Genomic DNA, 24,818 nt, shown 5'->3' on the forward strand with positions numbered 1-24,818 from the left:
AGTAAGTTCCCTAGCTGGTGGGTGGGCCCGCTTACAATTTGATTTAGTTGTAAAGCTTCTAATACTTGGCAGAGGTTTTTACTGGCGTTATCGGATGGGTTATTGAAATGAAGGTTAAGGTCACCAAGTACCATGAATTTATTTTTGCATATCGAGGTCCCTATAATGCATTCAGCTAGACTCTCCTCGAACCTAGTTGAGGGGCCGGGGGGTCTGTAGATTAACATTCCTTCCAGTGTATAGTTGTTATTCACTTTTATCGTGAAGCTCCCTGCCTCGCTGTCCAAGATAGGCACATGATTAAGTTGGCAGCGTAGACTTTCCTGTGCAACTATTGCAATGCCCCCTCCTCTGCCTATGGGTCTGTCCTGTCTGTATATTGTATATCCCTCTGGAAGTGCCTCTAGGGCGTCAGGCGTGGATTCCTCATCCAGCCAAGTTTCGGTTAGAAATGTCAGGTCCCATTGTGTTTCAGTAAGTAGATCGAATAGATCTAACTTGTGTTTGCATAAAGAGCGGACATTAATCAGTCCGCATTTAATTATGGTAAGTTGATTAATAATTAGTAGGATTAATTAATTAATTATAATTATTTGCTAATTAATATTGATTAATTGGGAAATAATTAATTGATTAATTGATATATATTTTCTGTAGCGGGATGTGGGTTTATAGGGGAATAGGGTGGGGAGTAATTTAATATTAATTAATTAATTAATATATGTTTTTAAATATTTATAACTAATTAATTGGCAAATAATTAATATTAATTAGTTAATTAATTAATATAATTTTGAACATATTTTAAATTAGTAATTAATTGGTAATTAAATAATATTAATTCGTTAATTACATTAATTAGAGTAATTTATTTATATATATAATTTTTAGTTACTGTTAATTAATTATTTGGGGAAAAATGATATTAATTAATAAATTATATTAATTACAGCTTATGTGCTAATATATTTACTTTATTGTTATTGTTAATTAATTATTAATTGCTAATTAAATAATATTATTTAACTTTGGGTTAAGGAGTATTTTTAGGGTTCAGGGTCATTTTGGGGTTTTGGGGTAAAGGGGTATTTTTAGTGTACAGGGTCAGTTTTCAGTTTTTGGGTAAAGGGGTATTTTTAGGGTTCAGGGTCAGTTTTCAGTTTTTGGGTAAAGGGGTATTTTTAGGGTTCAGGGTCAGTTTTCAGTTCATGGATAAAGGGGTATTTTTAGTGTTCAGGGTCAGTTTTCAGTTCATGGGTAAAGGGGTATTTTTAGGGTTCAGGGTCAGTTTTCAGTGCTTGGGTAAAGGGGTATTTTTAGGGTTAAGGGTCAGTTTTCAGTTCATGGGTAAAGGGGTATTTTTAGAGTTCAGGGTCAGTTTTTAGTTCTTGGGTAAAGGGGTATTTTAGGGTTCAGGGTCAGTTTTCAGTTCTTGGGTAAAGGGGTATTTTTAGGGTTCAGGGTCAGTTTTCAGTTTTTGGGTAAAGGGGTATTTTTAGGGTTCAGGGTCAGTTTTCAGTTGTTGGGTAAAGGGGTATTTTTAGGGTTCAGGGTCAGTTTTCAGTTTTTGGGTAAAGGGGTATTTTTAGTGTTCAGGGTCAGTTATCAGTTCGTGGGTAAAGGGGTGTTTTTTGGGTTCAGGGTCAGTTTTCTCGACTGTTGCACTCTCTGGAGTGGGAATAGTAATTTTATCCCTACGCTATCAAACGCTTTCCCTACTGTTCCACTCTATGCAGTAGGAATAGTAATTTTTACCCTTACGCTATCCAACGTTTTATATAATTAATTGTTAAAATATCACATGTTTATTTTATTTTTTATATTACTTACATTTTATTTATGTTATTGTTTTATGTTTTTAAATGTATTAGTAAATTAGAATATATTTCATTAATTTATAAATTAGTAAATTAATTATTAATACTTATTGTTCAGTACATATATATTATATCTTTACTGTATATATTTAATTAATGTATTATTAATATATATGTATTATTTATTAATTTTAAACATTATTAGATACTTTTAAATATGTATATTTTATTTATTAGTGTTATACACTTACTTTTACATTTATATATATAAAAAAAAAACGATATTTTTAACATCGATATTTTTTACATCGATATTATTTTTTCGATATTTTTGTACTTACCATGTTGTAGATAGGATGTCAATATTTTTGCCCTCGATATTGTTGACTCGATATTCTTGTAGGTCGATATTTCTGAGGTCGAAATTCTGTCAGTGATCCACGCGGGATGTCTAATATGATCCTGGCTGATGCGTTTTGGATTCGTTGGAGTTTCTTCTGGAGTTTGGCGGTAGTACCTGCGTAGAGGGTGTTTCCGTAGTCCAGTCGGCTCGTGACCAGAGCATGGGTGACTGTTTTTCTGGTTTCGGTGGGGATCCAGCGAAATGTTTTTTTGAGCATGCGAAGAATGTTGAAACAGGATGAGGAAACGGCGCTGACTTGTCTGTTCATTGAAAGTGAAGAATCCAGGATAACGCCTAGGTTCCGTGCGTGGTCTGTCGGGATGGGTGCTTTTCCAAGGGCTTCCGGCCACCAAGAGTCGTCCCATGCAGAGGGGGATGTACCTAGGATGAGGACTTCTGTTTTATCTGAGTTCAGTTTCAGACGGCTGTGTTTCATCCATTCGGCAACTTCTTTCATTCCTTTGTGTAGGTTAGTTTTGGCGGTGCTGGGGTCATCGGTGACAGAAAGGATCAGTTGAGTGTCATCCGCGTAAGAGATGATGTTGAGGTTGTGTTGGCGTGCGATGGCCGCGAGGGGGCTCATGTATACGTTGAAGAGGGTGGGACTGAGTGAGGATCCTTGTGGTACGCCACAGATGACTTCAGTGGCCTCGGACTTGAATAGTGGAAGGCGGACTTTCTGGGTTCTTCCGGTGAGGAACGAGGTGATCCATTCAAGTGCTTTTCCTTGTATTCCGATGTTTCTGAGGCGTTGTAAAAGGGTGCTGTGGCAGACTGTGTCGAAGGCTGCGGAGAGGTCGAGGAGGATGAGGGCGACTGTGTCTCCATTGTCCAGTAGAGTTCGAATGTCGTCTGTTGCTGCGATGAGGGCGGTCTCAGTGCTGTGTTTTGCTCGGAAGCCAGATTGTGAGCAGTCGAGGGATTTGTTGGCTTTGAGGAAAGCGGCGAGCTGATTGTTGACAGCTTTCTCGATGACTTTGGCCGGTAAAGGAAGGAGTGATATGGGGCGGTAATTTTTGAGTTCGGTGGGGTCCGCTGTGGGTTTTTTCAGAAGGGCGGTGAGTTCAGCGTGTTTCCAGCTTTCCGGGAAGGTGGCGGAGTTGAAGGAGCAGTTGATGACGTCTCGGAGGTGCGGTGCTATGACGGAGTCTGCTTTGTTGAAGATGTGGTAAGGACATGGGTCAGTGGGGGATCCTGAATGGATGGAGTTCATCAGGCGGATGGTGTCCTCAGTGGAGATTGGGTTCCAGTCGTTAAGGGTGTTCAAGGGGGGAGAATGTTCAACATATGGTTGGGTGGGTTGGTCTCCGGGTTGGTTGTCGAAGCTGTTGTGGATGTCTGCAATTTTGTTGTGGAAGAATGAGGCTAGGGAGTCGCAGAGGGCTTGAGAGGGGGTGATGTCGTTGGAGTTGGCTGAGGGATTGGTAAATTCCTTGACGATGTTGAAAAGTTCCTTGCTGTTGTGGGCGTTGTTGTCTAGTCGATCCTTGAATGCTGTTTTCTTGGCCTTTCGGATTAGTTGGTGGTGTGAGCGGGTTGCGTTTTTGAAGGCGTCCTTGGTACTAGTGGTTGGGTCTTTTTTCCAGGGCTTTTCAAGGGAGCGGCAGAGTTTCTTGGACTTCTTAAGATCATCGTTGAACCATGAGGCCTTCTTGCTGCCAGGTTTGCATTGACGTTTTTTCAGTGGTGCTAAGGTGTCGGCGGTGTTGGATAACCAAAGGGTGAAGTTGGCGGCGGCTTGGTCTGGGTTAGAAGAGTGGGCTGGGGTGTTTAGAAGGAGCGATGAGGAGATCTGGTCAATGGTGATTTTGTTCCAGTTTCTTTGCAGAGTTGGTTGGGGGTGGGTGATGGGTTTCGGCTTGTTGTAGGTGAAGTGAACGCAGCTGTGGTCAGTCCAGAGGAGATCCGTAGTATGGCTGAAGGAGACATGATTGCTGGAGGTGAAGATGGGGTCGAGTGTGTGACCTGCGATGTGGGTGCGGGAAGTGACCAGTTGTTTAAGTCCGAGGTTGGCGAGGTTGTCCAAGAGGGTGGTGGTGTTGCGGTCGTTGTTCTTTTCAAGGTGAAAGTTGAGGTCTCCCAGAAGGATGTAATCTTTGGAGGGGAGCGCGTGTGGGGTGATGAAGTCCGTGATATCTTCACTGAATTTTGCGCGGGGACCTGGTGGTCTGTAGAGGAGTGTGCCTCTGAGTGTGGTCTTGGGGTCGATGTGGATCTGGAAGTGAAGGTGTTCAGAGTTGGTGAGGTTGACGTCAGAGCTGGTTGAGATGTGGATTGATTTTTTATGGACGATAGCGATTCCTCCTCCTGTGTGGCCGGTACGGTCCTTGCGTGTGATCTTATAATCTTCAGGGATGGCAATGGTGATGTCTGGGGCGGAGGAAGCGTTCATCCATGTTTCTGTTAGGAAGGCGACGTCTGGAGAGATGGTGTCTAGTAGATTCCATAGGTCAATGGCGTGTCTGTGGACTGATCGGGTGTTGAGAAGGATGCATTGTAGGTGATTGGGGTCGGGAATCTGTGGTGTGGTCGTAGCGGGGATGTTGTCGGTGCCGATGAATTTGCAGGAATAGCAAGAGAAAGGTCCATGGGTGTGTCCAGGAGCGGCTTGGACGCAGTTGGGGGCGCGACTGGGGTTAAGGGCTAGGAGGGTGGTGGCATCGTAGGTAATGCGGGGGGGTTGGGCAGCGCGAGGAGCAGGGGGTCTGGCGCTGGGCGCGGTCCAGGCGCGGACGGGCGTAGACGGGCTTACCTTTGGCGCACCTTCGGCGCGGGTTGGGCGCGGTCGCTGCGCGTGGACGCTGCGTGTAAATGCAGTGGTCATATATGGATGGAGGAGGAGGATGGGCGAGGGCGTCTCAGCTGGGAGGCGGGGCGGGTCCACGAGGACGACAACAACAAACAAACAAAATGGAGGCGGAGGGGGGAGCACAGATGCGCAAACCGGATTCTAGACAATTTTTATCTTTTTACCCCCTCCTATTAGATAGTCAACCATTGGGTTATCCGGAGGCAGCGTAAGCCTTGGTCTTATTGCCGCCAATGATTGAGCGATTTGCCCATATAAGAATCAGTGGCTTTGAGGGACACCGTATTTCTGCTTTATCAGCTCAAAACTAAGAATTCATTACCTTACATGATGTCACCCAAACGCCTTATCCCACATTCCCTCCAAACCATGGAGTTATTATTGTGTCCTAAGTGAGGGAGAAGGCTAGATTTCCACAGATTCATATAAGCGTTGATTTTGGGGATAATCAGGATTTTTCTAATGGCTTTCCAGGTTCCCCAGGCCCCCTCCAAGATCTTGTATCTGGCTTTCCTGTAATATCTGCGCTCAAATTCACAGTTCAACGCACCGAGGGCCTTCCTCCCCAACAGTAGCTCGAAAATAGATGGAAGGCTCTGATTCCAGGCCAGATCTTCCTGAGGAGTAGAATCGAGTTGGAACAATATATTCATTTTTATAAGTAAGCAGGTGTAATGATAGAGCCTAAGATTTGACATAGCCAATCCCCCTCTTGCCAATGGAAGTGACAGAAGATTGATTGAGCGCCTGATCTTGCCATATTGCCAGACAAATCTTACAAAAGTGGCTTCCATTTTCCTAATCAGGCTGTCTCCAAATAATAATGGGATGGCCCTGTAGAGATATAGCACTTTAGGGAACATGGTCATTTTTAGGACATTGACCCTGCCGATCAGAGAGAGATGTAAAACATCGATTCTTTTTAAATCAGTTTTGATTGACTCGAGGAGGGGCGGGTAGTTTTCTTCAATGATCTTATCTACCGAAGCATTAACCCTAACCCCTAAGTATACAGCTGAGTCTACAAATCTCTGATCCGTCTTGATAATGTTTTAGTGCATATAATCTGGGTTTTCCCTTCATTTAGACAATAGCCTGAATGGCGTCCAAATTCCTTGGCCATATGTGATAAGGCAGGCATAGCTCGATGAGGATCCGTAGTTATTATTGCCAGATCGTCGGCGTAAGCTAGCAATTTTGTGGTAAAGCTGTTGCAAACCACCGGACTGATCTGAGGGGAGGCTAAAATTTTCTGTATGAGGGGGTCCATGTATAGGGAAAATAAGATCGGAGAGCATGGACAGCCCTGACGCGTCCCCCTCTTTATTAAAATTTTGCCTGAGCGCTGGCCCATTACAAGAACTCTAGCCACTGGATCAATGTACATGGCTTTAATGGCCCTCACGAATTTACTGCCGAAGCCTCTACCGGCTAGAATGACCCACAGAAAATCCCAGACCACGCGGTCAAAAGCTTTCTCTGCTTTGAGGAGGAGCATAGCCATATCCCTCCCGGTAGTGCCAAGGGCGTCAAATAAGGCTATTGCTCGACTAGTGTGGTCCGTCGTACCTCTGCCCGGCACAAACCCATGCTGCCACGGGGAGATGAGATGACCTATGATCCCCCCAACCTAGTAGCCCAGACTTTAGAGTATAGCTTTGTGTCCGCGTTTATGAGCGAAATTGGTCGATAGGACCCCGGCATTTCTTTAGGCTTACCTTTCTTATGAAAGATGATGATGTTGGTCTCCTTTCAAGAGTCTGGTATTATGCCTGTACAGAAAATACCGTTAAATAGATCCAGCAGAATAGGGGCAATCTCTTTTTCCATGCATTTATACGCCTCCAGGGGGATCCCGTCTGGGCCTGCGGCCTTGCCGCAGATAGCTCCTGCAGGGCTGTAGTTATTTTGCTCAAAGCCAGATCTCTATTGAGGTCTTGCCTGGCCAGCTCATCTAGGCCTGATCCCCCATCCTCAAATATCGGATTTTGATCACTCATATCTCCCTCGCCATCATACAGCATTTGATAAAAAATTTAAAAAACCCTTGGAATGCCTGATGGCTCGCTATACTCATTTCCGTTCTCCTGAATACTAGAGATGGGGTTCTTAGTCCTCTCTTGTCTTATTCATAAGGCCAGTCCCCTCCCTGCCTGTTCCCCTGTTTCATAACGCCTTGTCCTAGAAGCCTGATATTCACTAACTTCTTTCTGTGTTATTATTCTCTGGAGGTCAGCTTTGGTTGTATAGATTTTATTTAAATTTAACTGACCATCTACTCCTTGACTAATGTCTTTAATATGCTGTTCTTCGGCTACCACTAACTCACTCATGAGGTTCTCAATCTCTCTCTTATCCTCTCTCCTTAGCCTTGCTGAGCAGCTTATCGTTTCGCCCCTAAAAGAAGCTTTAAATGCCTCCCAAACACCGTTTCGTGACGTACTGTAGCGGTTAGCATGATAGAATTCTCTAGCCCATTTTCTGATATGCTCCACATACCTGGAATCTGAGAGTAGTTTCCTCTAAAATGTCCAGCTGGTGTGCTTCCTCTCAACCTTAGTCATTTCACAGACCAACAGCAGAGGGTAATGATCCGAAATTGACTTTGGTAGTTTCTTGATATGTACCTTGTTCATCTCTGAAGAGGATATAAGGAAGTAGTCAAGTTTAGAATATCGTTGAGAGGGACCAGAATAATATGTATAGCCTGGGTCCATTGGCTCCTTAGCACCCCAGACATCCATGAGCCCATGGGATTTTATAAGAGCATCCAGTGCACGATATACTCTGGGTTTACGTCCTGAGTAATCGGCCACCATATTCCAGTCCACCGAGATATTTAGATCCCCACAAATTATGATAGGGGTAGACCAGTTAGCAGCTCTCCCTCCAAGTAATCATACATTTCTGGGTCATCCTGGTTGGAACCGTAAACTACACACAATGTATAGCCTATATTGAGCTCAACTACAGCCCACCTCCCTGAGCTATCTGCCTTAGAACGCTTACTCCCCCAAAGTGAAGGCCTTGCCAAGATAGCGACCCCCCTTATTGTCGATGTTTGAGAAGAGCAAGCAAGCAGCTCATACCCCGTGATATTGATATGATTTCTTTTTGTCCAGGGAAGATAAGTCTCTTGTATACAAAGAATATCGATGTTATTAAACTTAGTAAAGTGTCCCAACCTCTGGCGTTTCCTCCAATCATTCAACCCACCCATGTTTACTGTACAGATTCTAATTTTTGTCATATCTTTGAATTGAGCGTTCTAAGCATTCCTTGACTGCTATTGCTGCTACATATTTCAATGATACTAATATTGTTTGACTCAAAACACCAGGTCATCTAATTTTTTGTTTTTTTTCCCTTGCCCCCCAACCACCCCCCTCTGGCCTCCCTGCCCACCCCCTCGACCACCCTGCCCGAGCCCCACCCCCCCTCCCATTCCCTGAACCCTCACTCGTGAGGCGCTCAGACCTAGTCTGTGCACGTGATGGTCACAGTTGGAGCAGTGGAGAAAAATACAGTGCATTCAAATAACTTCCATTGCTATACCCCTTACAACCCTTAAGCTACACCGAGAATAATCCGAAGACCTCCGACCCTGGGGACCTTTTATATAAAGCTTCAGTTATCTATGTGAGAGAGTATTATCGTTCATTAGTTACTTCCCCTGGGATTCTAGATACTCTTTGGCCTTGATTTCTGATGCAAAAAATAGTGTCTTTCCTTCATTAATTTCTTTCAGTTGAGCCGGAATAATCAAATAGCCCTGCATTTTTTTGTCCTGAAATGGACGGACGAAGAATGCCATCCCTTCAATTACCCTCTTAGCATCAGGTCTGGGTTTTTCCGCAATTGCTTGTCTCAGCTCAAAGTTGCCCAGGAAAATTTAAATTGCCCTAGGTTTGTCAGCTTCCTTTGCTTTTTTGTTCGGTTTAAATGGGGTACGATGTGCCCGCTGAATTTCTTCGGACCAATTCCAGCCTGAAAGCTCAGGGAAGGCCTTCTCGAAACACTTATTTGTGTAGGCCCTTACGTCGGTTCGTTCGATACCCTCGGGCACCCCTAGGATCTGGAGATTATTCCGCCTGAGACGATTCTCAGTGTCCTCCAGTTTCCACTGGATGTCCGTGGCTTAGGAGCTCTGAGCATCAACCTTGCTGGTAGCAGCAGCGGCCTCCGTCTCCGTTGAGGTTATCCTCTCCTCAAGATTCGAGATCCGATCTCCCAGGTTGGTGCAGGCCTTAGAGAGTTTCGTTACAACGCCCTGCATTTTTTCAACTGCTGCTTGGGATTTTCGGCTGTCCTGTCTAGTTTCTTCTCAGTGGGCAAGGATCTCCTGATGGATAATTTCCAAAAGTGACATCTGGGCATCTACCCCACCGGGACTCCCTTGCAGAGGCATTGCCTAGGAGTGATCCCAGCTAAGCTCTCTTTGAGGGAACTTCTGTCATTTTAAGCCGATTTGGGTTTTGACTGCCGTTGCCGGGGACTTCAGCTCAGGATTGCTCTCCAGGTTGGGGTCGCTATCCTCCAGAAAGGAGATATGGTCTTCTTCATCATCTTCTGACCATTCGTCTCCCTCCAATACAGAGTAAAAGCATTCGCTTGGGTCTTTCTCCTTCCCTTTGTCTTTTTCTTTGTCTGCTTCCAGTTGGGGAACATTGTTTGCTACATCATGTTCCTGATAGTTCTGATCTCCCACTTTGATTGCCGCATTGTCGACCAGGTCGCATTCCTGCGGGTCATGGGCATCCACCTGTAACAAAGTAGGATCTATGCAGCTTATGGTGTCTACATTGGTGGGTAGGGTCGCCCCGGCAGCTAGGATCCCTTGTTCCTGTTGCCTAACGTTGCAATCCTTGACCCCTTCCGAGTTAGTAGAGACATTAAGTACTGAGTCCTTCATATCGGCATCATCTGACCCCTCTACACTTCCCCGGGTTTTACTACAAGTCTCTGGGGGAGGGAGTGCCATTTTTACTGCCTCTGGGTTATACTGTACATTGTTCTGTTCTCCTGTTACTTCTGTTATACCAGTGGGGTTACTTCGACTGCCTCTGCCCCTGCCGCTGGCTCAGTCTCGCTGATTCGCACCATCACTTTTGCCCCCTTCTCTTTTCCTGCTTTAGTAAAAAAATCCGCAATAGGGGCGTTAGCAGCAGCTTCCCTTGTCCTTGCTGCAATCTGCTTTCTTACCGGAGGAGTCTGTATCACAACCTTTGGGCTATTATCCGCCTCGCCTAAAGCCATCTCGACGCCAGCCTTCTTCTTCCTCTCGGTTGCTTTACTTCCAGCGTTCACCTTAGGGGCCATCGCACTGTGTCTCCTCCTAGTCTCGTCTCCAGTAAACCAGCACCTCCGCAGCCCGGTCTCACCGTAGCCCTGTTCCGGAGCCTCCGCTCTGCACTGTGGGTTGAGGACGCTCCACCTGTGCCCCGCCCCTTCATTCGCGGGCGGAATCAGGAGACTCGATGGCCGGCAGTGAGAGCCGTCTGAACCAGCGTCAGTTCACGCAGCATCCGAGCTGCAGAACCGTGACAGGTCAGTAGAGAAAGCATTCGCTTTGTGCCAGTTTTTAAAAAACAGTTTTCTCGCCGTAACCAGTTACTGACAGAAGGAAGGGGGTCAGACATCCTCGGAGTAGTTCATAGGGGCTCCAGTCTAATCTCCACTGCTCCGCTGTGAACAGCCACTACTAAGCGGCCACCAACTTGCCAATCAGTGAAGGATTGCTGTTTCCGTGATGTGACCTGTTCTGAATCCCGATTAGCAGTCATCCAACAGTGAGAAATTATCGATGTGCAGGCTTAACTGATTCTGTTCACATATCTCTATTAATTTGGCAAGAAGAGGGATGTCGGTCACTGGGCGATAGTTATTTGGATCAGCTGGGTCCACTGTAGGTTTTTTGATGATCGGGACTACTTGCCCTGTCTTAAGGCATTCTGGAAGGACCCCCTGGGAAAGAGGCGTTTATAATTTCTGTCCATATTGGAATCACGATATGGCTGATTTCTTTCAGGCATTTTGATGGTAGTTGGTCGTTGTAGTGATTGTTGGGTTTGGTGTCAGATAGCGTTTTAGCAATCTCATTCTGGTCCAGTAATTTGAAGCTGTCCCAGTGTGCCTTGTTTTTTATCGCATTATTTGCATATTCCGATGTATATTGTGATGATGGTGTATTGTAGTCAGGGTTATCTGCTGCAATCCTGAGTTTTATTTCCAGTTTGTTGGCTTCGTTGGTGAAAAAGGTAGAGAATTCGTCGCAGCTTAGTTGCTTTTTGGTGACTTCTTGGGCAGACTTTCCCAGCTTGTTTGATTGTTGTTTTATAATCTCAAACAGTTTCCGTGGTCTGTTTTTGGCGTTATCCAGTTCTGTTCTGATAAATTACTTTTTTGAGCTGAGGATCTTTTTGTTGTATTCATTTCTGATTTTTCTGAGGGATTTCAGCTCGGGGGATGATGGGAGTTGTCTCCATTTTCTTTCTGCATGTCTCAGTTTAGGTCTATCTTCATTCAATATTCCATTAAACCATTGGTTTTTAATCTTCTCAGTAACTCTTTTCAATTTAAGCGGAATGGTGGCGTTGACTATTTTCATTACTGAGGTAGTGTAGTGGTTCGTTAGATCATTCACATTCTGCATGTTAAGGTCTTTCTTGTAGCTTTCAAGTAGCATTTCCATATTCGAGTCTCTGGTGTCTCGCATCCATCTTTTTGTTTTGCTAGGTTGAGTGGTTTTTATCTTCTCCCATGTGGGTATTAGGAAGGTCATGGCGTGGTGATTTGACCAGTCGCATGGCTCTATTGCGAGGATTGAGATGTTATCATATTTAGAGGTAATCCAGTCCAATGTTGCTCCTTTCAAGTGTGTTGGTTGTAGGCATGCTTGGGATAGGTTTAGCTCAGTTAAAAAGTCTTTAAAAGTGTTGACCTGTTTGTCGTTGATGTCGTTCCAGTTTAGATTAAAATCACCTAAAAATATATTATTAGTGTCGGTGTTAGCGTTAGCTGTGATGATCTCCATTAGCTGGTCAATGAAGTTCATATTATTTCCCGGTGGGTGATATAAGGCATGTAGGTTGCAAATCTGTTTGTTAGCCGATCTTATATTGAGCCCTAGGTATTCGCATGACTCGAGAGGGTCGGATTGAAATTGTCCAACTTCTAAGTCCGATCTGTGGATACAGACTATACCACCCCGTCTTTGTTTGCCTATCAAGTCTCATTATGTTATAATGCGGGGGCATCAGAAGGTCCATGACTGGGGACGAGGATTCGGATAGCCAAGTTTCAGTAAGCATTGTCATGTCTATTTCCTGGTTGAAAATGATGTTGGCTATGTCAGAGGCATGTTTAGTTGCAGATCGACAGTTGAGCAGTAGGCATTTTAATGATTTCTCTGTTCTAACTGTGTTCATGTTTAACAAATCGGTGGTTAGTTGTAGGTTGTTGAGAATGGGTTTCCTATCATTCTTCTTGGATATTCTGTTGGCGTCTATCGGTACTCTTATGATTTCCTCCCCCCTAATGCGGTCCGTAGGCTCATAATCCCGGATTAGGGATAGTATTTCCTCTTCTGTTACATGGTTCTGAATTAATGGTGGGCGTAGTAGGCGTAGTGGGGCTACGTGAAGCTACGTGAAGTGGGCGAGAAACTACGCCCGCCTCGCGAGAAATGCACATGCGCGGGCGGCCGCGCATGCGCATTAGTATCCGAGAGGGCGGCGCGATTACAAGAGGGAGCCCCGGGGATGCAGCAGACAAGGTAAGTGGTTTTTATTCATTTTTAAAAGGTAATTTAAGTATTTAGGGAGGGCGGCAGGGAGGCGGGTGGCGGGCAACTTCGCTACGCCCAAGGAGTGGGTGTAGTGTTGCCTGCTTCGCCTACTTTGCAAAGGGCGAAGTAGGCAACACTACGCCCACTCCGTGGGTGTAGCAAAGTACTTAGCCCAGGGTTATTCTGAATCCTATCCGGTCGGTTTTGTCTATTTGAAAATGGCATCGCCCTCATATTGCTTTTAACTTTGGATGTATTTAATAGTTCTCAGATATGCTCTACTTCGGTATGAGTGTTTTCCGTGATTTCACATAGTTTTTCTATCCCTTTCAGGGTGCTTAGAAATTCCTGCGACAGTTTGCTGATTTGTGTTTGTATCTCTATGATTTTTCTCATGACCATGACATAATGGGATTACTCATCCGTACCCGTATTACGATGTTCACATTTTATGTTCCCGCGTTTTCTTTCTGAACATTTCATCTGGGTCTTCATAAGATTTACCTTAGATCGGTTGCCTCTTCTACGATTGTTTGCTGAGTTGGAAGTTCTATCTGCGCTTTGTGTTCCAAGGCTGTTGTTGATGTTCGCATTTCGTGTTCTCTCTGCCTCATTCCCAAACAGCGTGATTTCTGTTCCGCTTATGATTCCTGGTTGAATAAATTGGTCAGGTTCCTGGAGATCTCTAGTTTGGGTGCTAATTGTGGAGATAGTGTCAGATGAGACTGGGTTGTTTTCTAAAGGACTCTGGTGTTGTATAGGCTTTGTTTCTCTTAATTGCGTAAATTGATCAGATTGATCTAGATGTTGTGCTAATTGTTGTGAAATTGTTAGCTGGGACATGGTTGTCTTCTATAAGTCTCTGGTGTTGTAGTGGATTAGGGTTCTCTACATTTCTTTTTAATGATGAGAATATGTTGTCGAATTTTTCCAATTCGTTGTTAGAAGCTTGGATCATCACTATTCCATTCTTGTAGATAGTTATGCAAAGGTCTGCTCTGAGACTTGGTGATGCTATAGTCATACATTTTGTACCATGTGGGATATTAGTTGTGGATTTTATGTAAAGCAACTTTGTAATGGTATTGTGCCATTTTGCCGTTCTTCTGGCAAAGAATCTCATAATGAATAACTCAGGTACTACACATACACTCCTCCAATCACCCATACACTACCCATGTACTCATGCAATCACTGAGGCATTATCCATAGACTCATGCAATCACTCAGGCATTACCCATGCTCTATTCCAAACACCCATACATTATCAATCTACTCCTTTACTCACCCAGGTTCTACTCATGCACTCTTACAATAACCCAGGCACTACCCATGCCCTCATCCGATCACCCATGCACTAACCATACACTCCTCCAATCACCTAGACACTACCCATGCACTACACCAATTACCCTGCCACTACCCATGCTTTTATAAAATCACCGCGCACTACTCTTGCCCTCGTCCAATCAGCTAGGCACTACCTTAGCACTCATGGAATCACAGAAGCACTACTCATGTACTTCTTCAATCACTTAGGCACTACCCATACACTACTTCAATCACCTATGCACTAACAATGCACTCCTCCAATCACCCAGTCACTATGCATGCACTCATGAAATTATCCAGGCACTACAAATGCACTCATCCAGTCATCCAGGCATTACCCATGCACTTACAAAATCACCCAAGCAATACCAATGCATTTACAAAAACATCCTTGAATTACCAATGCACGCCTCCAATCACCCAGGTACTACTCATGCACTCGTGCAATAACCCAGGCACTACAAATACACTCATCTAATCACCCATGCACTACCCATAAACTCCTCCAATCACATAGACACTACCCATGCACTCCAATTACCCAGCAAGTAGCCGTGCACTCCTCCAATCATGCACACGCTACCTATACACTTATAAAATCACCATGCACTATCCTTGCACTCCTCCAATCACCCAGGCACTTTGTTTGCAATCAATCAATCAATCAATCAAAGACATTTATAGAGCACACTACTTACCCGGAGGGTCTCAAGGCGCTTGGGGGAGGGGGGTGCTGCTACTGCTTGAAGAGCCAGGTCTTGAGCTTCTTCCTGAAGGAGAGGTGGTCTTGGGTCAGGCACAGGTCGGTCGGGAGGGAGTTCCAGGTCTTGGCGGCCAGGTAGGAGAAGGTCCTTCCTCCTGTTGTCGTTCTTCGGATGCGGGGGACGGCGGCGAGGGCGTGACTGGCTGATCGGAGGTGGCGTTTGGGAGCGTAGAAGTTGATGCGGTTGTTGAGGTAGCTCGGGCCTTGATCGTGTAGGGCTTTGTGTGCGTGGGTGAGGAGACGGAAGGTGATTCTTTTGTTGACGGGGAGCCAATGCAGGTCTCTCAGATGTCCGGAGATGTGGCTGTGTCATGGGATGTCGAGGATGAGTCTGGCTGAGGTGTTCTGGATCCGCTGGAGTCTCTTCTGGAGCTTGGCGGTGGTTCCGGCGTAGAGGGCGTTGCCGTAGTCCAGTCGGCTGGTGACGAGGGCCTGGGTGACCGTCTTCCTGGTCTCGGTGGGGATCCACCGGAAGATCTTCCGTAGCATGCGCAGGATGTTGAAGAACGACGAGGAGACGGCGTTGACTTGTCTGGTCATGGAGAGGGAGGAGTCCAGGAGGAAGCCCAGGTTGCGTGCGTGGTCTGTCGGTTTGGGTGCGGTGCCCAGGGCGGGGGGCCACCAGGAGTCGTCCCAGGCGGAGGGCGAGGAGCCCAGGATGAGGACTTCCGTCTTGTCTGAGTTCAGTTTCAGGCGGCTGGTCATCATCCACTCGGCTACGTCTTTCATCCCTTCGTGAAGGTTGGCTCTGGCGGCGGCGGGGTCGTTGGTCAGGGAGAGGATCAGCTGGGTGTCGTCGGCGTAGGAGATGATGTTCAGGTTGTGTTGGCGTGCGATGGCCGCGAGGGGGCTCATGTAGACGTTGAAGAGGGTGGGGCTCAGCGAGGATCCTTGAGGGACGCCGCAGATGACTTCGGTGGCCTCTGACTTGTACGGTGGTAGACGGACTCTCTGTGTTCTTCCGTCGAGGAAGGAGATGATCCATTCCAGTGCCTTCTCCTGGATTCCGACGTTGCTGAGGCACTGCACTAGGGTGCGGTGGCAGACAGTGTCGAATGCCGCGGAGAGGTCTAGGAGGATGAGGGCCGCTGTTTCTCCGTTGTCCATCAGGGCTCGGATGTCATCGGTGGCAGCGATGAGGGCGGTCTCGGTGCTGTGGTTGGCTCGGAAGCCCGACTGTGAGGGGTCGAGGGATCCATTCGTCTCGAGGAAGGCGGCCAGCTGTTTGTTGAAGGTCTTCTCGATGACTTTGGCTGGAAACGGGAGGAGCGAGATGGGGCGGTAATTCTTGAGTTCGGTGGGGTCCGCTGTTGGTTTCTTTAGTAGAGCGCTGAGTTCGGCGTGCTTCCAGCTCTCCGGGAAGGTGGCGGTGTCGAAGGAGGTGTTGATGATGTCCCGCAGGTGGGGTGCGATGACAGCGTCGGCCTTGTTGAAGATGTGGTGAGGGCAGGGGTCGGTCGGAGATCCGGAGTGGATGGAGTTCATCATGCGGACGGTGTCTTCGGTGCTGATCGGAGTCCAGGCGCGGAGGGTGGTGGTGGGGGGCGGTGGTTCGGTTGTGGCGTGCGTCGGTTGAGTGCTGAAGCTGTTGTGTATGTCCGCGATCTTGTTGTGGAAGTAGGAGGCGAGGGAGTTGCAGAGGTCTTGCGATTGGGTATTGTCGTTGTTTCCGGCGTTGGGGTTGGAGAGCTCTATCACGATGTTGAAGAGTTCCTTGCAGTTGTGTGCGTTGTTGTCCAGCCGGTCCTTGAATGCGGTTTTCTTGGTGGCGCGGATCAGTTGGTGGCGCTTCCGGGTGGCAAGCTTGAGGGTGGTCATGTTGTGCGGTGTTGGTTCCCTTCTCCAGGCTTTCTCGAGGGCTCGGCAGTTCTTCTTGGAGCTCTTGAGTTCGTCGGTGAACCATGGGGCCTTCTTGCTTCCGGGTCTGCTGGGCGGGGTCCTCAGTGGGGTGAGATTGTCCGCGCAGTTGCTGATCCACTTCGTGAGGTTGTCGGCGGCCTGGCTGGGGTTGGCTGAGCTGGCGGGAGGGTGCTGGCTCAGGGAAGCGGCGAGCTGGTCGGCTGTGATCTTGTTCCAGCTTCTTCGAGCAACCTGTTGCTGGTGGTGGTGGATCGTTGTTCTTCTGACGCAGCTGTGGTCCATACAGTGGAGTCCTGTGGCGTGGCTGAAGGCGATGTCTTTGCTGGATGAGAAGACGGCGTCGAGTGTGTGTCTGGCGAGGTGGGTGGGGGTGGACACCAGCTGCTTGAGTCCGAGGTTGGCGAGGTTGTCGAGCAGGGTGATGGTGTTGCGGTCGTTGTTGTTCTCCAGGTGGAAGTTGATGTCCCCCAGGAGGATGTAGTCAGCGGAGGGGAGGGCATGCGGGCTGACGAAGTCGGCGATGTCCTCGCTGAATTGTGTGCGTGGTCCCGGGGGTCGGAAGATCAGGGTGCCTCTGAGGGTGGTCTTTGGGTCGGTGTGGATCTGGAAGTGTAGGTGTTCGGCGGTAGTCAGGGTGTCGTCGGTGTTGGTCGTGATGTGGATGGTGTCCCTGTGGATGATGGCGATGCCTACTCCAGTCTGGATGTCGCGATCTCTCCGGGTGATCTTGTATCCCTCTGGGATGGTGATGGCGATGTCGGGCGCTGAGGAGTCGTTCATCCAGGTTTCCGTGAGGAAGGCAACGTCAGGAGCTGTGGTGTCGAGGAGGTGCCAGAGTTCGATGTCGTGTCTGTGGACGGAGCGGGTGTTGAGCAGGATGCACTTGAGGTGGTTGCTGCTGGTGTTCGGCTTGGCGGGTGCTGGTGCGAGGCAGGTCCGGATGCAGGTGAACTTCCAGGTGTGGCAGCTGAAGGGTCCGTGGGTGTGTCTCGGGGTGGCTCGGTAGCATCCCGGGACTCGGCCGGTGTTGAGCGCGTTGATGGTGGCGGCGGTGTACGTCCGGCGGGTGGGCTGGGGTCCTCGGGGGCCAGGGGTCCTGGCACTGGGCGCGGTCCAGGCGCGGATGGGCGCAGACGGGCTTACCTTTGGCGCACCTTCGGCGCTCAATAGGTGCTCCCGCTGCGCGCGTCCGCTGCGCGGTCGCTCTGGGGGCATCATAAGAGAGGAGCCGGGAGGGAGGGTCTGCGGGGAGGCGGGGAGCACGGGAACCAATCGGCGGGCGGGCTAGCAGATGAAATACAGACTTCTGTGTAATTAAATTGGAAAAGATGCTGTCTAATTAGTCTGCCAAAGAAATTTCTCTTATTGGGATTGCTGCATTTTGATCCTTTGATTTAGATGACAAAATATTGCTCTCATGGGAGAATTAGGAAGATATATTTAGTTAATTCTTTTTAGTTATTCCATTGACTGTTTCCCTAGGCTATATAGATATTGTGTGCTGCACTGAGGTGTTGATAACATTATTTTACTGAAAAAGTCACAAATTGTTGTGTTCTTACCAACTGTGGGTTTCCTACTAGTCTGGTTCGAGCATGCACCAAGTGTAGAAATTGCCTTTGGGCCCCCAGGAAGCTTGGCCATGGTATCTCCTGGTGACCTGCAAGTCCAGTTTACATTTTGCACTTGCGATGTTCGTGGGGGCCGAGGCAACCCAGACTTTTCTTGACATTGAATCTGCTAGATGTAGTGGTGCAGTATGCATTAGCATTGTAGGCGGTTTCTGTTGCATTAGCAGTTATGAGGCAATACGTATGGAGGCAAATCATTTTCCTATTTGATGAAGCTTTTGCTTTGCGCTGATTGAATAATCAATGAAATTAATAGGTGCTGAGGTGGAACATAAATTTTAATACGGAGGGTCGTTTGTGAATTCCAAGTCACCCCGACAGAACAGATTAATACAGTTCTATCCACACCTCAACCCAGGGTGGTTAAATGAAGGGGAGTGGTAAAGTGGGCATTTAAGTACGTAGCCTAAAACTTTCCCTCGCAGAATCCACTTCTAAACAACACCATCTTTTCAAATTCCCTAGGCTGTTTTGCTATCCACCACAGTCCTGATGAAGACCCGTTTTTGACTTCACATGCTTGCTAGTTAAGGGTCGAAACGTCGACGATCAAGTGGATTATGTGCATACATATCATGTACCATTACTGATTAATACTGTGTACATTGTGATAATTGTGTAATACGCATAGACCACACGTTGTTTCCTTTCTTCCATTTTATATAACAATTGTACAGTATTCACCTTGCGCCGTAATCACTGAGCACTTTAAGTCACTTTTACACTATTCACTATTTGTGTACAGCCTTTTTTGCAACTTATCTACTAAACTAGTGTTTATGAATGACTATAATTGATAAAATAGTGCATAAATACGTAGATGGTCTCTTGATTCTGCTTTGTGTGTTTTAAATATCTACATAACCTTATGAGATAACAAAAGTAATTTTGTGTTCCACAATGAATCAACTGTTTTTGAATATAACTTAATTGCCCAGGTTCATAGGGATACTGGGTCTACCCCATTTCTGTTGTTTAACTGACCACAGAAGCAGCAGAGTGGTGAAATATCCCAGAGAAGGACAGCTGGAAAAAATTCCAACTAAGATTTGACCTGCTAGATGTTTCTGTGCCCTGCCACCATCTGGGTGAAATGCACATCCTGCATGCATCTCTGTTTGTATGGATGACCTAATTAAAATTACAATCACCCAGAACAGTAAAGTTATTAAGTAAAATCTTCACCTCTAAGACTGGCGCAGGGACCATGTGGGCGGTAAAAACGCATACCATTAAAAGATTGATTATCCATTATTTTCATGCAAAATGAAGTGGCTTCACAGAAGGAGGAAGAAGGGGAGTCACAGCAGACTTTTATATGTGATATATATGTAAGCGCAATGCTGCCGCCCCCTTTGACCGCCATGCCAAGTTTATAGAAAGCGTAGCCTTCCAGTATGGCTGAAAGACAATCAGGATCTGATTACAAATATACAAATATCTCTGTCACGAAGACCATGGATGGAAGATGAGTGTCAATCAAATTTAAAATTCTGCATTGTACCAAATCATGGATCACATATATAACCGTCTACAGGACATGCCTAATTTGGCTTTTAGCTTGGGACATAATATTGCTTTCTTGACGATTCCTGTTGATAGTTGACGTATCATAGAGCTGCAGAGAATTCCAACCATCAACAAGTATGGAAATCATTCTTAACTTTTGTTTTCATGATAGTTGGCTCCAATTGCGTGCTCTTTGTATGCTCAGTTGAGGGGTTTAAAGACATCAGTGCATCTTGTGTATAAATGAGTCTCAGAACCACTCCGTGCCCAGAACGGGCATAGTGGCTGGCGCTGGTTGTGACCGGGACACTGACGGGTGCAGACGGGCTTGCCTCAGCCATGAATTGAGGGAGTGGCAAGTGGGATGGCTAGTTCGCGCTGAGTGTGTCTCATTCCAATTGTTTAAAAAATTGGCCAAATTAAAATAGTGAATAAACTGGGGTCCAGCAACCCCCTGGTTCCTGTCGCAGGCTCCCCCGTTATGTTATGAACAATTTATAAAGCACACGTTCACCAATAGTTTCTTGGCGCTAAGCGGGGTCAACCAGTTGCTGGGGAAAAAAAATTGAACTTTCAATTGAATGCCCCTGACAACAACCAACAAGAAACTACTGGTAACAGAAATTTGAACAAACAAAAAATTAAAAAAGCAAACAGCTAAAATAATTAAAAAAAGTAATAGTCCTTTTAAAGACATCCTGCACTCTTGTCCAGGAGCTGCGCACTTCCCAAAAAACGGTGGCAAGGCACCTACAAGGAAAGCAAAGTTCAGGAGAAATTCCTTTGCAGAAATCAGCTCAGATAAGATGATGTCAGGTAAGGTGATGGAAAGCAAGGTCATTGCAGACATTCAAGCCAAAGTAAAGAACATTACCTTTACTCGATGCAGCACAACTTAGGGCATGGGTTACCATTTGCAAGTTGATATCCCGTCTGCCTTATTACAAGTGTCATAGGAAATAATACCCATGTAATAAGGAAGATGGAATATCCATGTGTGTAAATCAGGCCCCATGTTTGGCTTTAAATACAGGTTGTGAGAAAGATTCCATGATAAGACAAACAATCTGTTGACCCACAGACCTGTATTTTACCACATAAAGGAACACACTACTGAATGAAGTAAGAACTAAAAAGCACAACCTAAATAACAAAGAGAGTCTGGGGTATATCTAAAAAAAATTCACGCAGTTCAGCCACCCTGCAGTGCTGCATGAAAAGGGAGAGAGTAGGAATGCACTGCACAATGTGCTGCCTAACACCGACGCATGCACCCTTGCACGATGGTACGAGAGCCTGCACTGAAGGCAGGATTGTTTAGGTGCAGGAAGAGGCACTTTGTTGTGCACAAAAACACCATCAAGGGCATTTTACTCTTTCTAATTACTATCAAAATGCAGCACACTTTGACAGAGGAAAAATCAAGGGAAATAAAGATATTTCTCATTGGTGCATCTCTGGTGGAAAGGCCTACAATTCTGATGCATTCCAAGGTCTACTGCTTTTGGCAAATTTGGACATTTCAGAATACATGGATGTATGTGTGGGGGCACCCTCATTTCACGCATGTAACACCCTGACTAGGCAGTGTAATGCGAGGCAGTGACTTACACTGCTTTGCGTTACAATAGATTTACCAAGGCACACAGGGTGCCCTAATGTGGGTTGATGAGTCTCATTGTATGTTTTGCTTGCGTGGTGCTGGGCAATGCAAAACCTATAATAAATAAGACCTAGTAGGTAGTCCATTAATGACCTAAAACAAAGTATTATGAGGCTGTAATTATCCTTGAAATCCGGATACAAGATTCGACTTCCATTAAATCCTCCATTGATTTGGTATTGGAAAGTTTAGTCCCTGATTGAAACGCTGTGTGTTGGTTGTGCCTGCATGAGCTCCACTTAATATTTTTAATCATTAATGTTGTGTTGTTGCTAAAATAGTACTGTTGCCATGCAGTTGTGAAAAAAAAATAGTACTGTTGCCACAAGGTACATGATTTTAAAACTCACAGGAGGAAACTGAGCGGGACTCGTAATTGTATCAGTTGTTTTAACCCCTTCCATGCTCATGACGAGCTCAGCTCGTCATGCAGCACAGTGCTCGTGTGCTCATGACGAGCTGAGCTCGTCATGAGCACACCAACTAACATTATGGCCCAGCACAGGAGGGAAATCCTGCACGCAGCGATGTGGTTAATAAAATACCTTCTAAGTCTTGCAGAATCTACGTCCTCTCACTCGCACTATAAAATCATTCCAAACGCACTCCGCCGCTTTAGCGGGACTCGGGACTCGGGGAATACTATTTACCCCTGCGCCATCTTTGTTAGCGCTCTAGTAGTTGGGCTGCCTGCAACTGCCTATCTATTTAGGGAGGGCAGTGTCAGCGCGTGTTCTTCTTGGAAAGTTTAGTCCCTGATTGAAACGCTGTGTGTTGGTTGTGCCTGCACGAGCTTCACTTAATATTTTTAATCATTAATGTTGTGTTGTTGCCAAAATAGTACTGTTGCCACAAGGTACAGGATTTTAAAACTCACAGGAGGAAACTGAGCAGGACTCGTAAATGTATCCATTGTTTTAATAAAATACCATCTAAGTCTTGCAGAATCTACGTCCTCTCACTCGCACTATAAAATCATTTCAAACGCACTCCGCTGCTTTAGCGGGACTCAGGGAATACTATTTACCCCTGCGCCATCTTTGTTAGCGCTCTAGTGGTTGGGCTGCCTGCAACTGCCTGTCTATTTAAACAGACCAATGGAGGCACGCAGCAAATGCGCGCAGCGAAGCGCCGGAGATGCGACAGAGATTAGCCCGTCTGCGCCCGTCCGCGCACCGGACGCGCTCAGCGCTAAGAATGCTGCTGGTTTAAGGTATTCCAGGGAGTCCTTGTTGAGTATAGGAAAGAGGATTAGGGGCGGGCCTCAAAAAGATCAGCTACAGACTTCTGTTACCCTGGGATGTGGGCTGATTATTAGCAGATCCCTGGTTAAACATCACCAGGAGGTGTCAAACTTGCTAGAAGACATGGATCTGGACGTCCTTTTTATTACAGAGACATGGACAAGTGTGAACTCCACAGTGGAGCTGGGCCTTGCCTGCCGGATGGCTATAAGATGTTTCACAAACCCAGGTACCAGGGAAGAGGTGGGGGGGGTGGGGTGATATTTAAGGACAAGTGGGACTTCTACCCCCTACAGGTCGACGATGTTGTAGGGATAGAACTACTGGGTTTCTCCATACAAGAACCTAAAGGAAGGATGCTGACCGGTATGATCTGCTATAGGCCGCCAGGCCTGGACACGCAGTACCAAGCATTGTTTGATACTATCGCTGCCCTCGCTCTGACCCACTCCAGATTGCTGCTCCTAGGGGACTTCAACCTATGGGACAATGGGACCCTAGGGAATTACTTGAAGGACCTACAGCATATATGTGGGAATTGGGGCCTAGACCAGTTGTTATTGGAACCAACTCATTCAGGCGGACATGTATTAGATTTGATATTTGCAAACCAGAATGAGACTAAGGTGATCGATATCTTACCTCAATGCTGGACCGACCATTTGCTGATCCATTTTCACATTAACGTACCTACTCAAGGGAATGGAAACGCCTGCCCTGTAACCTATTGAAAGGGACGGGACTGGTCCAAATTACCTAAAGATAAAATACATCCCATTTTCACTAGCAAGACTTTCTTTGACCCAGAGGGCTCTGTGGGCCAGAACTATCAGGTCTACTGTAACCACATCACAGACACCTTGGACAAGTTTGCCCCCCTGAAAAACATAAAGAACAGAAGGAAACCTTCAGCCCCCTGGTTTAACTAGGAGCTGAAATCTCGGCGCAATCAGTGCAGACAGGCAGAGAGGAAGTGGCGAAGACTCTGTTTAGAGTCTGATAAACGGCTGCTAAAGATGGAGCAGGCTAAAGATAAAGGGGCCATTGTCAAAACAAAGGCACTCTTTTATGCCACTACCATACTTCAGTCACCAAATAGCACTAAAACGCTTTTTAACATCATAAGAGACCTCTCTAACCCGGCCTGCATGAGCAATAAGATGGTCGCTACTCAAAAACTCTGCGACAAAATCGCCGTCTTCTTTGAAGAAAAGATCGCTAAAATTGTGGGGGGGCTTGCTCAGGGTAAGGCTAGCAGCCAGGATCCACCACCTCAGATGGTTGAGGAGGAATCACTGGCTGTATCATCCATGGAGAGTTTTCCTCCTCTTACAGAGGAGCTTTTCACCAGTGTGGCGCTTGGCATATCCTCAGGGTCCCGCTAGATCCTCTTCCTTATAGGATCTGGAAGGAGTATGGCCCGGAATTATTTCCCGGGATGCATTTGATCTGTCGCCAATCCCTGGAGGAAGGAGTAGTACCAGAGGCATGGAAACAGGCAGTGGTAACCCCCCTACTTAAGAAGCCCTTGCTGGATCCAACAATCCCGGCCCACTTTAGGCCTATATCTCTCCTGCCCTATCCTATAAAAATTTTGGAAAGGGTTGTTAGTAGGTCCCTGTCAAGTTATCTGGAAGATAACCGCCTACTGGATAAGGTCCAGTATGGATTCCGCCCAAGCCATGGGACAGAAACTACATTGGCCACCATGTTGGACACCTTGCGAATGCGAGCCGACTGCGGCAATTCATCAGTACTAGTGTTGTTGGATATGTCGGCCGCATTCGACACGGTCAGCCATGCAGTCTTGTTAAGTAGACTGGAGAAACTGGGTGTGAAAGGTAAGGCCCTGAAATGGCTACAATCATACCTGTTGGGCAGACAACAGGTAGTGACTTTGGCTCCGTTTGCTTCCCCCAAGTCCTTGGTCCACCATGGAGTGCCACAGGGCTCTTCGATCAGCCCTATCCTCTTTAATATATATTTTCAGCCCCTGATCCC

General features: G+C 46.6%; 1 pseudogene; it reads left to right on the forward strand.

The window, feature by feature from the left end:
- Nucleotides 1–22,972: 22,972 nt before the first annotated feature.
- LOC147718265 (uncharacterized) lies at nt 22,973–24,577 on the forward strand (annotated as a pseudogene).
- The last annotated feature ends 241 nt before the right edge of the window (nt 24,578–24,818 follow it).

This window comes from Lissotriton vulgaris, chromosome 4_1 (genome assembly GCF_964263255.1).
Source record: "Lissotriton vulgaris chromosome 4_1, aLisVul1.2, whole genome shotgun sequence".
Taxonomy (NCBI): Eukaryota; Metazoa; Chordata; class Amphibia; order Caudata; family Salamandridae; genus Lissotriton; species Lissotriton vulgaris.